The 12,887-nt window shown below is 48.3% G+C and overlaps 1 protein-coding gene across 1 annotated transcript in view; it reads right to left on the bottom strand.

The window, feature by feature from the left end:
- CNNM4 (cyclin and CBS domain divalent metal cation transport mediator 4) overlaps positions 1-12,887 on the bottom strand; it is a 36,477-nt gene that overhangs the window by 10,854 nt on the left and 12,736 nt on the right. The gene's annotated exons all lie outside the window — the stretch shown is intronic.

Genomic DNA, 12,887 nt, shown 5'->3' with positions numbered 1-12,887 from the left:
AAAAAAACAAAACTTAAACATATCCGAGTATAACATCCATGGTGAGGGGGATACTGTTCTGTGAAACGTTTTCACCCACACAGTGCCAGTCACTAAGATACGCTTATTTCCAGCTTTGAGTTGTAGTCAAAACTTTCAGCACCTTGCTAGACAAAACCATGGCTACACTCGATTAAAAATTTCCAGCATCTTTTAGAGATGAGCAAACAAGAGTAAGACACCTACCAAGGTCCTGGAGCCAGGACCCGCCCTTCCCCCATAAACACACGTCCTTGCCTGGTGGAGGCTGCCCATCCAGACAGCCCTCAAGAGAGACGGATGCTCTGAGGGGCCAGCTAGACCATGTCATCAGACGGGAACCAGACAGAATAAGCAGTAGCTTTGGCCTCCTTCCAGCCTGGCACACTCTGAGCCAGGTGATGCCCAGTGCTGGGGACACAGACAGGCCCTCACAGGTACACTGCTTGGTAAGCAGGATGGCGGGCACATTTCAGGAGGCTGATCTGGCAGTGTGCCTCAAAACAAAGGGTCCCTAACCTTGCCCTCAGAAATTCCACTTGTGGGAACTTATCCTATGGATGTATTCTTCACAAAAGTAGGGGGAGTCATCCGAACATTCTTTTTCACAACCTCAAAGCAGAGACAACGCAACAGGAGCACTAAATGGGGCATGGCTGCCTGGGGACAAGGTGGCAGGGCTGGATGGACGAAATGTGGAGTGAAACGTGAGACGCGCAGTTAGTGGCAGAGTAGGTGACAGGACAGAATGTATGGTGCCATCCGCCCTCATAGAAACAGGGTGAGATGGGGGAGGGGCTGGAAATGTCCAGAAGAGGTAAAAACAGTCACCTTTGAGGGCATGTGGAGTTGGGGGGCTATTATCACTTACTCTATACCCTTCTATATTGTTCTATTTGATGGACAAGTTTTACTTCTATACTTTTTTAATTGAGAAAAACATTAAAGGGAAAAACAAAATTAAGGGGAACAAACAAAGGGAACTGGTGAGAGTCTAGGGTGAGCAAGGACCCTCTGTGCCTGTCCTGCCTTCTGCACACGGGGCCCCAGGAACAGGGTGCATTTCTGAATGCGGCCCAGTTAGCAGCACCATGCTCGCACCCCAGAAGTCAGAGACCCTCCACATTCAGCTTCAGTAATCTGAGAAGATGTGCTCCCCATAGTCATGGGCTGCACTGGGCCTCCCTGAGAGAGGCTGGCGGCTCCTCTAAAGGACAGAAATGTCCCTCCTGCGGGAGCAAGGAGCTGACTCTTTGAGCTCGATCTGGGGCCACTCTCAGCCTCCCACCTGCAGGCTCCTTTGTCTGTGGCACCCACTGGTGCCTGTGGTGCCCTCTTGTGGCAGCACCCTCTAGACAGGTAACTCGTGGGTGTGCAGACCTAGGGCACCGCCTGGCCACCCCTGCTCTGCAGGCTAAGAGCCTGGCACCCTGGCACTGACTGGCCAGCCAGTTGTGGCCACCCACAAAGGTGCTGGGCTGGGTGCTGTCAGTCACCTTTGGCAGGTCCAGCCATTGGAGCCTGGGCTGTGTCTGCCTTTACGAATTTGTCTGGCCAGAGGGGGCATTTTTTGTCTTAGAAGGATGTTCTCCTGTCCAAAGTCACCTGTGACCTCCCTGGTGGGGGTCTCATGCTCAAGCTGCAGCCTCCAACCAGGGGCAACTCTCCCTCCTCCTGGATGTCCTTCTGGGACACTGCTCTCCTGGTGTCCCTCTGATCTCAGAGGCTGCCCCGTCCTCTTAATGCAGGAGGGTCTCAGGGCTCAGTCCTTGCACCTGGTCCCTTGCCTCGTGACTTTAAATACAAACTATATGTCAAGACATCTCAAATAAGTTATTTGCAGCCCAGCCCTCTTCTGTGCTCTCCAGACCCATATATCCAACCGCTGGCTAACAGCTAGCTCTGCATGGATGTTTAACACCTTGAACTTAACTTCCAAAACCAAGGTCCTGCCCTTCCCCTCAGCCTTCCCCATCTCCCTCTCTCCAGCTGATGGACTATAGGGGAGTAAATCTTGCTTCCTCTGTTTATCTACCCTTCTACTTCCAACCCATCAGCTCTGCCTGCCAGAGACACGCAGAATCCAACCTCTTCTGTCAGCTTCTGCGGCCTCCATGGTTTCTGTCGTATTCTGGGCCACTACAGGGTAGGAGCAGTGGGGGAAGCCTTTCACCATCTCCCTGCTTCATCCTAAACACCGTCTACTCTCAACACAGCAGCAAGAGGACCCTCTTCCAGTGAAGTCAGGTGGCCTTATGCCACATTTCTCAATGGTCAGATCCCCAAACCCCTGGTGCTGGCCCCTCACCCTGTCTACTCCTCCTCCTCTCTCTCCTGCTCTGTCAGTCAATCAGCCTCCCAGCTCCCTCCTTGCTGTCCCTCAAACACCTGAGGCTGCCTCCTTTACCTGGCCGCTCCCCCCACCCCTTAACTCTGCACAGCTCCTCCCCTTCAGGTCTTTGTTCAAATGTCACCGTCTCCAGAGGCCTACCTGCTCCCAGGGCCTCACTGACAACAACCCCTCCTCAAGAACCCCAACCAGATCATTACAATGTAATGTACATTTACATTTATGGCCTCTTCTCCACTGGCCTCCAGTCTATTGTATTATAGCAGGGGCTTCCTCTGGGAGTTTCCGAGCCCAGAGCAGTGGGCACACACTAAGTAAGTTCAGTGCATGCCTTTGGGGCACATGACTCAGTTCACACAGCGAGGGGAAGGGATGCAGGCTAGAGAAGGAATTATTTTGAATCTTAGTAATTGGGAAGTTTCTGTAATTCAGAAAACACTGTTAACTTATCTACCATTTAAAATAAGAACATGGGGGGGCCGGCCGCTTTAGTTAAGAGCTGGCTTGGGACGCCAGAGGGCCCCGGTTTGGATCCCACATATGAGGGCCAGTGACACTGCCCTCTACAGCTAAGATGCTGAACAACAGCTCAACCTGGAGCTGGGTTGCCGTGAGACGCCGATGACGGTGTAGGCTGCAGCCCCTGCTGCACTGGGTTGCCATGGGCTACCGTGAGTGGCCAGCAGCCGCAATGAGCGGCCGTCCAGAAGCCGGCGACTGATCTGCCTTGCCCAGGAAGAGCGCAATGATGGTGCCAACTTGGGCCAGTGAAGCAACGTCCTCCACAACTAGACCAAAGAACAAAAGGGCAGCAACTTGTCTGTTCTCCTTCCCCCAATTCCCCAGCACTGTTTCCATCCCCCAATTCCCCAATAAAAATCTTAAAAAAATAATAATAATAAAATAAAATAAGAACATGGAGTAGCTGGTTAGCTCAGGTGGTTAGACAGCAGGCTTATAACACCAAGGTTGCCGGTTCAATTCCCACATGGGCCAGTGAGCTGCACCCTTCACAACTAGATTGAAAAAAATGACTTTTGGAACTGATGGGTCCTGGAAAAACACACTGTTCCCCAATAAAGTTTTTTTTTTAATAAATAAAATAAAAACATCAACTTAGGACTTATATGTTTATGATTCTCATTGAATGGAATTTAAATCTAATATAGAATTTTTATTTTAATGAATTGTCTCATTTTATTAGTAGTATCCATTCAACTGGATAACTGGATTTTGGGGGTGGTTGGGGTAAGAAACGAAACGTGAACTCCAAAAGCTGTAACTCCCTCATTTTACAAAGCAGTCCTTATTCAAAGAAAAAAAGACTAGAAAAACAGCAAAATGTTCATATGAAATTGATATTCCACTATTTCTGACCAACAAAAATAACAATCTCATGTAATTTAACCTAACAATATAGGGGATTCAGGGTGGTTTTTATTTTCTTTTTCATACTTTTCTGAGTAGAAATTTTTAAGAATTTCCATCATCAGTAGTACAAATTTCAGAATCAGAAAGATACACACACATATCAAAGTAACTTTTAAAAGATTCTCATACCGCTTCCTCTGGGATGCGGGGCTTCCTGGGGCTTCCTGAGCCTTCAATCCGAGCATGGCCAGAAAGAGGTGGCCTGGCTGTGGGAAAGGAGCGTCTTGATGCCGCTGACCCTCAGTCTCCCCTGGGCCACACCTGGCTGCCAGCTTGCCCACCCCATCCTTTGTCACCCTTTGTCCAGCCAGGTCTCTTCCCACATCACAGAACTGCACTCGAAGCCTCTAGAGACCCCAGAGGGGCTGGGCAGACCCTCTCCCACCTGAAACAGGGGCAAGGATTGAGAGGACCCTCCCCTGCCACCTCTTTACCCTTCAGCCCTGGGTGGCCCAGCCAGCGCCCCACTTCTTCCTCTTCCAGCACTTGCATGGCGGTGGTGTCCATGTTCCCAAGGAGCAGGCTGCAGCTCGGCCAGGCCTGCACTGTGACTTCTCTCTTCCCTGTGCCACTCCCCCACGCACCCACCCCACGCCTGGAGCACAGCACACTCCAGACTCTTTGCTGGACACACATGGGCCCCAGGAGTCCAGTCGCCTGTCTCTACTGTGTCCTCCTCCTTCATAAAAAACTTTATTATTGGGCCGGCCGAGTGGCACGATGGTTAAGAACTGGCTTGGGACACCAGAGGGCCCCGGTTCGGATCCCACATATGAGGGCCAGTGACACTGCCCTCCACAGCTAAGATGCTGAACAACAGCTCAACCTGGAGCTGGGCTGCCGTGAGTCGCCGGCAACGGTATAGACTGCATGCAGCCCCTGTGGCAGTGGGTTGCCATGGGCTACCGTGTGTAGCCAGCAGCCAGCGTGAGTGGCCAGCAGCCGCAGTGAGCGGCCATCCAGAAGCCAGCGACTGATCTGCCTCGCCCAGGAAGAGCACAATGATGGTGCCAACTTGGGCCAGTGAAGCCACGTCCTCCACAACTAGACTGTTGAACAAAACGACAGCAACTTGTCTGTTCCCCTTCCCCAATTCCCCAGCGCTGTTCCCATACCCCCAATTCCCCAATAAAAATCTTTAAAACAAAACAAAACAAAACTTTATTATCTCTCAAAGGTGCTGGGTTTCAGAGTCCACAAGGGCCCTGCAAGGCCGTACTCAGCTCTGGCTGCCTTTGCCATAGGTTAGAGCCAGGGACCCCAGAACAAACTTGGGTTCCCACCATCCAAAATAGTGTCCTTGGCACCCTCCTTGCTGGCCTCCTGGCAAGTCCCACCTCCTGCCTTCCTAGCTCCCAGGTCCTCAGGACTGGCCATGAGCTCTCAGGCCCTGCCATGGAGCCCTTCTTTCCTGAGAATCCCCTCCTTCTCCTCTCCCCACCCTGGCCCCGCCAGAGCAGGATTAAGTAACTATTAATAGTGTTGACCACCAACAGGAGGAGTGGGCCCATCCCAGCCAGGCAGGCGCAGGCAGGCGGGCGGGAGAACTAGGGGGCACGGCAGCAGCAGGAGGTGACCCCTACACAGCTCCAAGGTGGGCAGGCGACCCCCACAGAGGCCCAAACTGGGGGTGCAATCATGGTGTTTAATCAATGAGCAACTTAAGAGAACAGTGGGGAGGTCCATTTTCACTTACACTAAAATACGTTATCAGGCCCCAGAGACTAAAACTGCAGCACAGGACAAGGAAATTTCTTCACGATTGGTAGTGTGTATCACAATGTAAACTGTGCGAGTCCTGGGCTCAGACACACCTTAATACAAAATAAATACCCAGGCTGGTGTGAAAGGTTTGCCCAGGAGGGCCATCCCAGGTGGCTTAGGATGAGCAATGCAGCCAGGGAACAAAAAGGCTGCGGCACAAAGAGATGGTGCTGAGGGTTTATGCAAAGCAGAGGCTACACAACAGGACCGCAGGAGACATTAGGCACTGCTCTCTTACGCTTTGGCTTAATGTGTTTTAAAACCAGTGTGTTTTACTTCTGTATTTTTTCCTTTTATAATCAGAAGAGATAAGAATGACACCTCATTTTGAGAGGGGGAGAAAAGTAATATATGACGTGTGATCAAATAATAAGGTGAATGTTTAAACAAAAAAAATTGTTACAGTTAAAGACACATTGCCATTAATACCCCTCAAATACTCCCCCTCGCTTCAAACACACTTATCCCATCATTCTTGTCACTTTCTGAAGCAGTTCTGGAAGTCCTCTTTCATGAGTGTCTTTAGTTGCACTGTCATGGCTGCCTCAATGTCCTGAATCATTTTGACTTTGGGTCAGAGCCAGAAGTCACACGGTGCCAGATCCGGTGAAAAAGGTGGATGAGGACACACCGTAATGTTTTTACTTGACAGAAATTGCCATATACCAGAAGTGATGTGTGACATGGAGTGTTGTCATGATGGAGGATGATTTACAGCACACTTTAAAACACACCTTCTCTCAACCATAGCTCACACTCGATTGCACCAAACAAGCTGAAACTTGTAACACACTGTTACTAAGGTTCAACATGCGCTTCCTGTATTAAAGATCCCTGCTTTTCCGTTGGATGGCACTCGGCAGCAGCATTCACGGTATTTTGTGATCACAACGGGGAGGTTCCATGTCATACGTCGCTTCTGGTACGGCAATTTTCTGTCAAAATAAAAACATTATGGTGTGTCCTCATCTACCTTATTCACCGGATCTGGCACTGTGCATCTTCTGGCTCTTTCCCAAAGTCAAAATGACCATGAAAGGTAAAAGTTTTTAATCAATTCAGGACATCGAGGCAGCCACAACAGTGCAACTAAAGACACTTATGAAAGAGGACTTCCAGAACTGCTTCAGAAAGTGACAAGAACGATGGGATAAGTGTGTTCAAGTGAGGGGGATTAGTGGCAATGTGCCTTTTACTGTAATAATTTTTTTTTTAATTTAAACACTCACTGTATTTTGTGATCACACCTCGTAGTTCACTGCTGATTTACTAGAATAAGATGCACCAAAAATAGGCACATTTTGGATGGTGGGATAAGGATGGCTTTCATTTCTTAATCATTTTCCACTTTTCTACAATAAATATATTACTTTATTACTTTATTTATTTATTTTAGATTTTATTGGAGAATTGGGGGAGGGGAACAGTGTTGGGGAATTGGGGAAGGGGAAAAGCCAAGTTGTTGTCCTGCAACCTTAGTTGTGGAGGGCGCAGCTAGCTCAGCTCCAAGTCTAGTCACCATCCGGCCACCCATCGGCAGCTTGCGGCCACTCAGATCAAGGTGCTGTGTTCAATCTTAGCTGCAGGTGGGCATAGCCCACCATCTCATACAGGAGTCGAACTGGAAACCTTGTTGCTAAGAGCGCATACTCTAACCACTGAGCCATCTGGCTGCCTGTCGGCAGGTCAGAGGCAGCTCAGCTCAGGCACAGCTCATTGGCCCATGTGAGAATCGAACCAGCGACCCTGTTGCTCAGAGCTCACGCTGTTAACCAACTGAGCCACTCGGCCAGCCCCCATAAATATATTACTTTAATTTTACTTTTTAAGCTCGGTTCAATTCCCCTGTGGAACAGTTCACTGGTAGACGCCAGGATGGACCTAACCGTCCCCCTTCTGCTTGTTTCCAGTTTTTTCTACTGTCCCTGTACATCCATCCTTTGACCTGCATGCCATGACAATACATTTATAGATGTGCAGTTAGTAGGCCAAAGGGCTCGTGCATTGGCTAAGTTTTTAGACACCTCCAAATCGCCTTCCATAGAGTAGGGGGCCCAGTTTACACTCTCACCAGCGTAAATTATAGTCAGCGTTTCTTGATTCATTCCTCGACCCCTAGCATGAGGCTAAATTTACAGCAGGTGCTCAACAAGTCAGTTATTCAATAAATATCACCCATGAAAAGATGGCATTATAGCTGGTTATGTTTTTAAAGGAAAGAAATGAAAATGGAAGGCCAGACAAAGAGATAAAGAGAGTACAACAGAAAACAAGAGAGAAAGTGATAGAAAGACAGCCTCATGAAAAAGAGAAATGGAGACGCAGACACGGTGGCCCACGGTCCACAGGTAAAAGGATTTCTTGAGACTTCGCAGAAGACAGACCTTGCCATCCTGAGCAAGACACACGAACAACACAGAAGATAGCCCCAACCAGCTGTGTGGGGCCTTTCAGAACAGGGTCTGCGAAGGGGAGACTCATCCAAAATAAATAAGCAACTTCAGCTTTTGTTTAATCACAGGCTGACAGGGTCCCTGACCATGGAAGTCCCAGGAATAAGCAAGTACAAGGGCCTACGGAGGCCAGACGCCACCCTCTCCACCCCTGCCAGCCTGTCAATTTGCAAGGGCAAGCAGGAGCCAGGAGTCTGGGCAGAGCGCTTGGCCAGAGCATCAAAGCTGTTAAGAAAACGATCTGAAACAGACGTATAGCCACTGTCAGTACTGATGAATCCCACCGTAAGGGTATTTTGTGCCTTGAGAAATTATATAAAATATGTGCTCGAAAAGATATGAATGTTAACTATCAGCAAGACATGTAAAAATTATGGTTATTTCATCTTCACCTGTTTAAATAATGTCTGTTTGGGGGCGACTGGGTGGCTTAATTGGTTAAAGTGCATGCTCTGAGCAACAGGGTTGCCAGTTCGTTTCCCACATGGGCCAGTGAGCTGTGCCCTCCACGCAACTAGATTGAATACAATGACTTGAACCGAGCTGCCGGTGGGCTGCCGGATGGCTCAGTTGGTTAGAGCGCATGCTCTTAACAAGAAGGTTGTCAGCTCAACTTCTGCATGGGATGGTGGGCCGCGCCCCCTGCAACTAAATTGAACATGGAGACTTGAGCTGAGCGGCCAGTGGGTGGCTAGACGGCTCAGTTGGTCAGAGCATGTGCTTTTAACAAGAAGGTTGCCGGTTTGACTCCTGCATGGGATGGTGGGCTGTGCCAGCCCCCCCCCACCCCCACCACAACTAGATTGAAAATGGCAACTGGACTTGGAGCTGAACTGCAACCTCCACAACTAAGATTGAAGGACAACAACTTGACTTGGAGCTGATGAGTCCTGGAAAAAACACACTGTTCCCCGAAAAACACATTGTTCCCCAATAAAAAAGTATTTTTAAAAATGTTTGTTTTTATAACATATATATTAGAAAATAGTACATGTCTATACCTTTTGAATGAATGGAGGTACAAATTTAAAATTTTTTTCTAATAGGGTGTGTGATCACAAAAGTTTGGAGAGCTCCCTTTAGAACAGCCCTGTAAAGATGGCCAGGCTTTAGCTGTCCCTTCCCACAGTAGACACCAGGGTGTTCCCTTGGGGCCCACTTCCTCCCAGCTGCAGAACAGTCAGGGTGAGCATGCGGTGAGCATGGTGAGCAGGTTCTGGGGACGGGGGCCTGCGCCTGCGGGCCTGCTGCTGCTCCACACAAGTATCTCAGGACTGACCCCACTCTTCCTGGGAGGACCACACCAGGAGGGGTGAGAAAGCTGGGATTCCAAACAGCCTTCTTTTAAGCAGAGAGCCCTAAGTGTAAAGCTGTTGACAAGCAGGTGTCAGGAGACCCTAAGGCTGGTCTCTCACCTTGGGGGAAGGAGGGCAGGTCTTCATGCCTTTGATTTTTCTCTTAGCCCGTAGTCTCTAATTTTTTAACCTTTTATTATAGAAAATATCAAGTAGATACAAAAGGAAGGAAATAATATAATTACACCTTCAGGGCCCTTCACCTAACTTTAAACAATTAACTCCTCTGGCCAATTGTGTTTTCTCTTTCAGTCCACCCACTCCACTGGCTTTATTTTGAAGCAAATCCCAGATTTTATCTATGAAGTCTATAAATTTTACAAGCATGTTAGCAAGTATCTCTATAAGATAAAGACTTTTTTAAAAAGCAAAACCCCAATAGTGGCTCGATGGTTAAGAACTGGCTTGGGATGCCAGAGGGCCCTGGTTCGGATCCCACATATGAGGGCAGTGACACTGCCCTCCACAGCTAAGATGCTGAACAACAGCTCAACCTGGAGCTGGGCTGCCATGAGTCGCCGGCGACGGCATAGGCTGCAGCCCCTGTGGCAGTGGGTTGCCATCGGCTACCATGTGTAGCCAGCAGCCAGCGTGAGTGGCCAGCAGCCGCAGTGAGCGGCCGTCCAGAAGCCGGCGACTGATCTGCCTCGCCCGGGAAGAGAGCAATGATGGTGCCAACTTGGGCCAGTGAAGCAACGTCCTCCACAACTAGACTGAAGAACAAAAGGACAGCAACTTGTCTGTTCCCCTTCCCCCAATTCCCCTGCACTGTTCCCATCCCCCAATTCCCCAATAAAAATCTTAAAAAAAAAAGAACCCCAATAGTATTACTACACCTAAATATATACAGTAATTCCTTAAGGTCATCAACAGTGTTCTAATGTCTTCTCGATTTTTTTTTTTTACATGATTTTTCTCCTGGTACTGGTAACAAAAGTGGAAAGAAGGAAATTAAAATCATTCATGATCCTGCCTTCTAAAGACAACTACTGTTAACTGAGTATTTTCTCTGGTCTTTAAAATTAACAAACATAGATAAAATTTTACAATATATTCTTTGTATCATAATATTATTCTTTGTATTTTCCCATGTCATAAGGGTATTTTGTAACCTGAATGGCCTCATCATACCTCATTGTGCCCATGTGTACATAATGCCAAGCCCCACTGGGCTCTTGAACAGGGCCCTTCCCCTCTTTCTGCCATTATGAAAATCCTTGTAATAAGTATGTTTGGGTTATATCTCCATGTCCATGAGATAGATTTCTAGAAGGGGAATCGCTGGGTCAGGACAGGTTTTTAGTTTCCTAAGGCATGAGTTCAGATGCTGAAGTCTGCATCCTCAGTGATGCAGGAACCTCTCCGAGAGGACACAGCCAGGGACCAGGGACAGTCCAGAGGGCAGGGAGGAACACAGTGTTTATAGGCAGCAGAGGAAAATGAAATGGAAAAAAGACACTGGCCCAAAGGCCAATGAGCACAGGTAGGGCGGGGCGAATGATCAGAAGGGGCCTCCGGGTTCCCACCTTTTGACTTTGGACACTTGGCACAACCTAACCTGCTTCTCCCTTCCCACCCAGTGCTCTCTTTGCAGGAGCCCCCTAGCCCTTTCCCCTGCAGGAGGCACCCCTTCCTTCTCATACCTCTACTTAGACCCACAGCTCCCTGATGCTGCCTGTGAGGCACCCATTCTTGGACCTATGTGTGCAACCAGGTAATACCTACGGGCAATCAATCTCAAAGCTGAACCACAATGACTAGGCCCACGTGTCCCGGGTTAGTCCTGAAGGTGTAACAGGAAATCCTGCTAAACACTCAGCTCACTGAGATCCAGCTACATTACGTCTGCGACTAGCTTTCTACTGAACTATCCCCTTCCCAAAGAAAAGAAAAAGCTTTCTGTTTTCCTTGATGAACCCCAGTTGGTAATTGGGAATCATATGCCAAGTGTTTCCAAATTTACTATGAAAATTGTTTTAGTCCCTGATATAAAAACCTGAAGAGGGAGCAAATCTACAGTAGCACTGACCTGATAATGCGAGACCTTTGCTGGTTGGAGCAGCAGAAGCAGGGGTGGGGGGAAGAGGGCCAGGGGGAGTACCTGGTATATTCAGACTTGCTCACCTAAGCCGGGATATTAGTTGTAAGAGGGAAAAAGACTTAATTATTAAACAATCACTTCAACAGATATTCAAAAGGCATTTGGTAAAATTCAACATCTATTCATTATAAAAACTCTTAGCAAACTAGGAAGAGAAGGAAACTTGATTGATCTGATAAAGAAAACCTACAGCAAAATCATGCCTAGTAATAAATGTGAAAGCTTCCCCGAGACCTAGGATGACACAGTGATGCCCAGTCACCAGATGTCCTAGTGAAGCAAGGCAAGAACAAGATATAAAATGTATAGTTTAGCAATAATTAAATAAAAATGCCATTATTTACAGGCAACATAATTATGTGTGTAGAAAATCTAAAGTAAACTGTTAGGATTAATGAGCTAGAATTTAGCAAGGCCAATGGATTCAAGGTCACTATATAAGAATTAACTGTTATTTCTCTATACTCATGTGGTACAATAAAATATTTATTTAGTCTTTGGACTTTCCTGGGAGATTGTAGTTTTTTTGTTATGCTAATGACATGACACCAGGCAGGCCCCAAGATCCAGGACAAACACTCTCAGTTGCCAACTTCCAGGGAAGGGAGTGGAAGTGGGAGCTGGAGATTGGGGCTCAATCAACAATCTAATCAGCCAGCCAAGTGGCTCAGTTGGTTAAGAGTTGGCTTAAGAGCGCGAGCTCTGAGCAACAGGACCACCAGTTCGATTCCCACATGGGCCAGTGATGCTGCACCTGAGCTGAGCTGCCACTGAGCTGCCAACAGGTGGCAGGATGGCTCAGCTGGTGTAACAACAAGATTGCCTGTTCGATGGTGGGCTATGCCCACCCTCAACTAAGACTGGACTCGGCACCTTGAGCTGAGCTGCCGCCCAGATGGCTCAGTGGATAGAGCGTGTGCTCTTAACAACAAGGCTGCTGGTTCCACTCCCACATGGGATGGTGGCTACACCCACCCGCAACTAAGATTGAGCACAGCACCTTGAGCTTAGAGGCCATGAGCTGTCGACGGGAAGCCAGATGGCGACTGGCACCCTCCACACGAAGAATGAAGGACAACAACTTGGCTGGTCCCCTTCCCCGATTCCCCAACACTGTTCCCCTCCCCCAATTCCCCAATAAAATCTTTTTAAAAAGACAAACAATCTAATCAATCATGACCAGGCACTGAAATCCTGATAGAAACTCTTGGCCCCAAAGCTCAGAGGAACTTCTTGGTTGGTGAACATACTGATGTGCCAGGAGGATGACACACCCTGATTCGAGGGGCAGAGGGCGTGGAAGCCCTGCCTCTGAGACTGCCAGCCCTCATCCTGTGTGTGTCCTTTCAAATAAAACTCATCATAAATGCAGCATTTTCCTGAGTCACTGTGAGTCATTCAGTGAATTATTGAAC

The sequence above is a fragment of the Hipposideros armiger genome, unplaced genomic scaffold (genome assembly GCF_001890085.2).
Source record: "Hipposideros armiger isolate ML-2016 unplaced genomic scaffold, ASM189008v1 scaffold_310, whole genome shotgun sequence".
NCBI lineage: Eukaryota > Metazoa > Chordata > Mammalia > Chiroptera > Hipposideridae > Hipposideros > Hipposideros armiger.
Note: the sequence above shows the minus strand (reverse complement) of the source record. Positions and strands in the feature narration are given on the sequence as shown.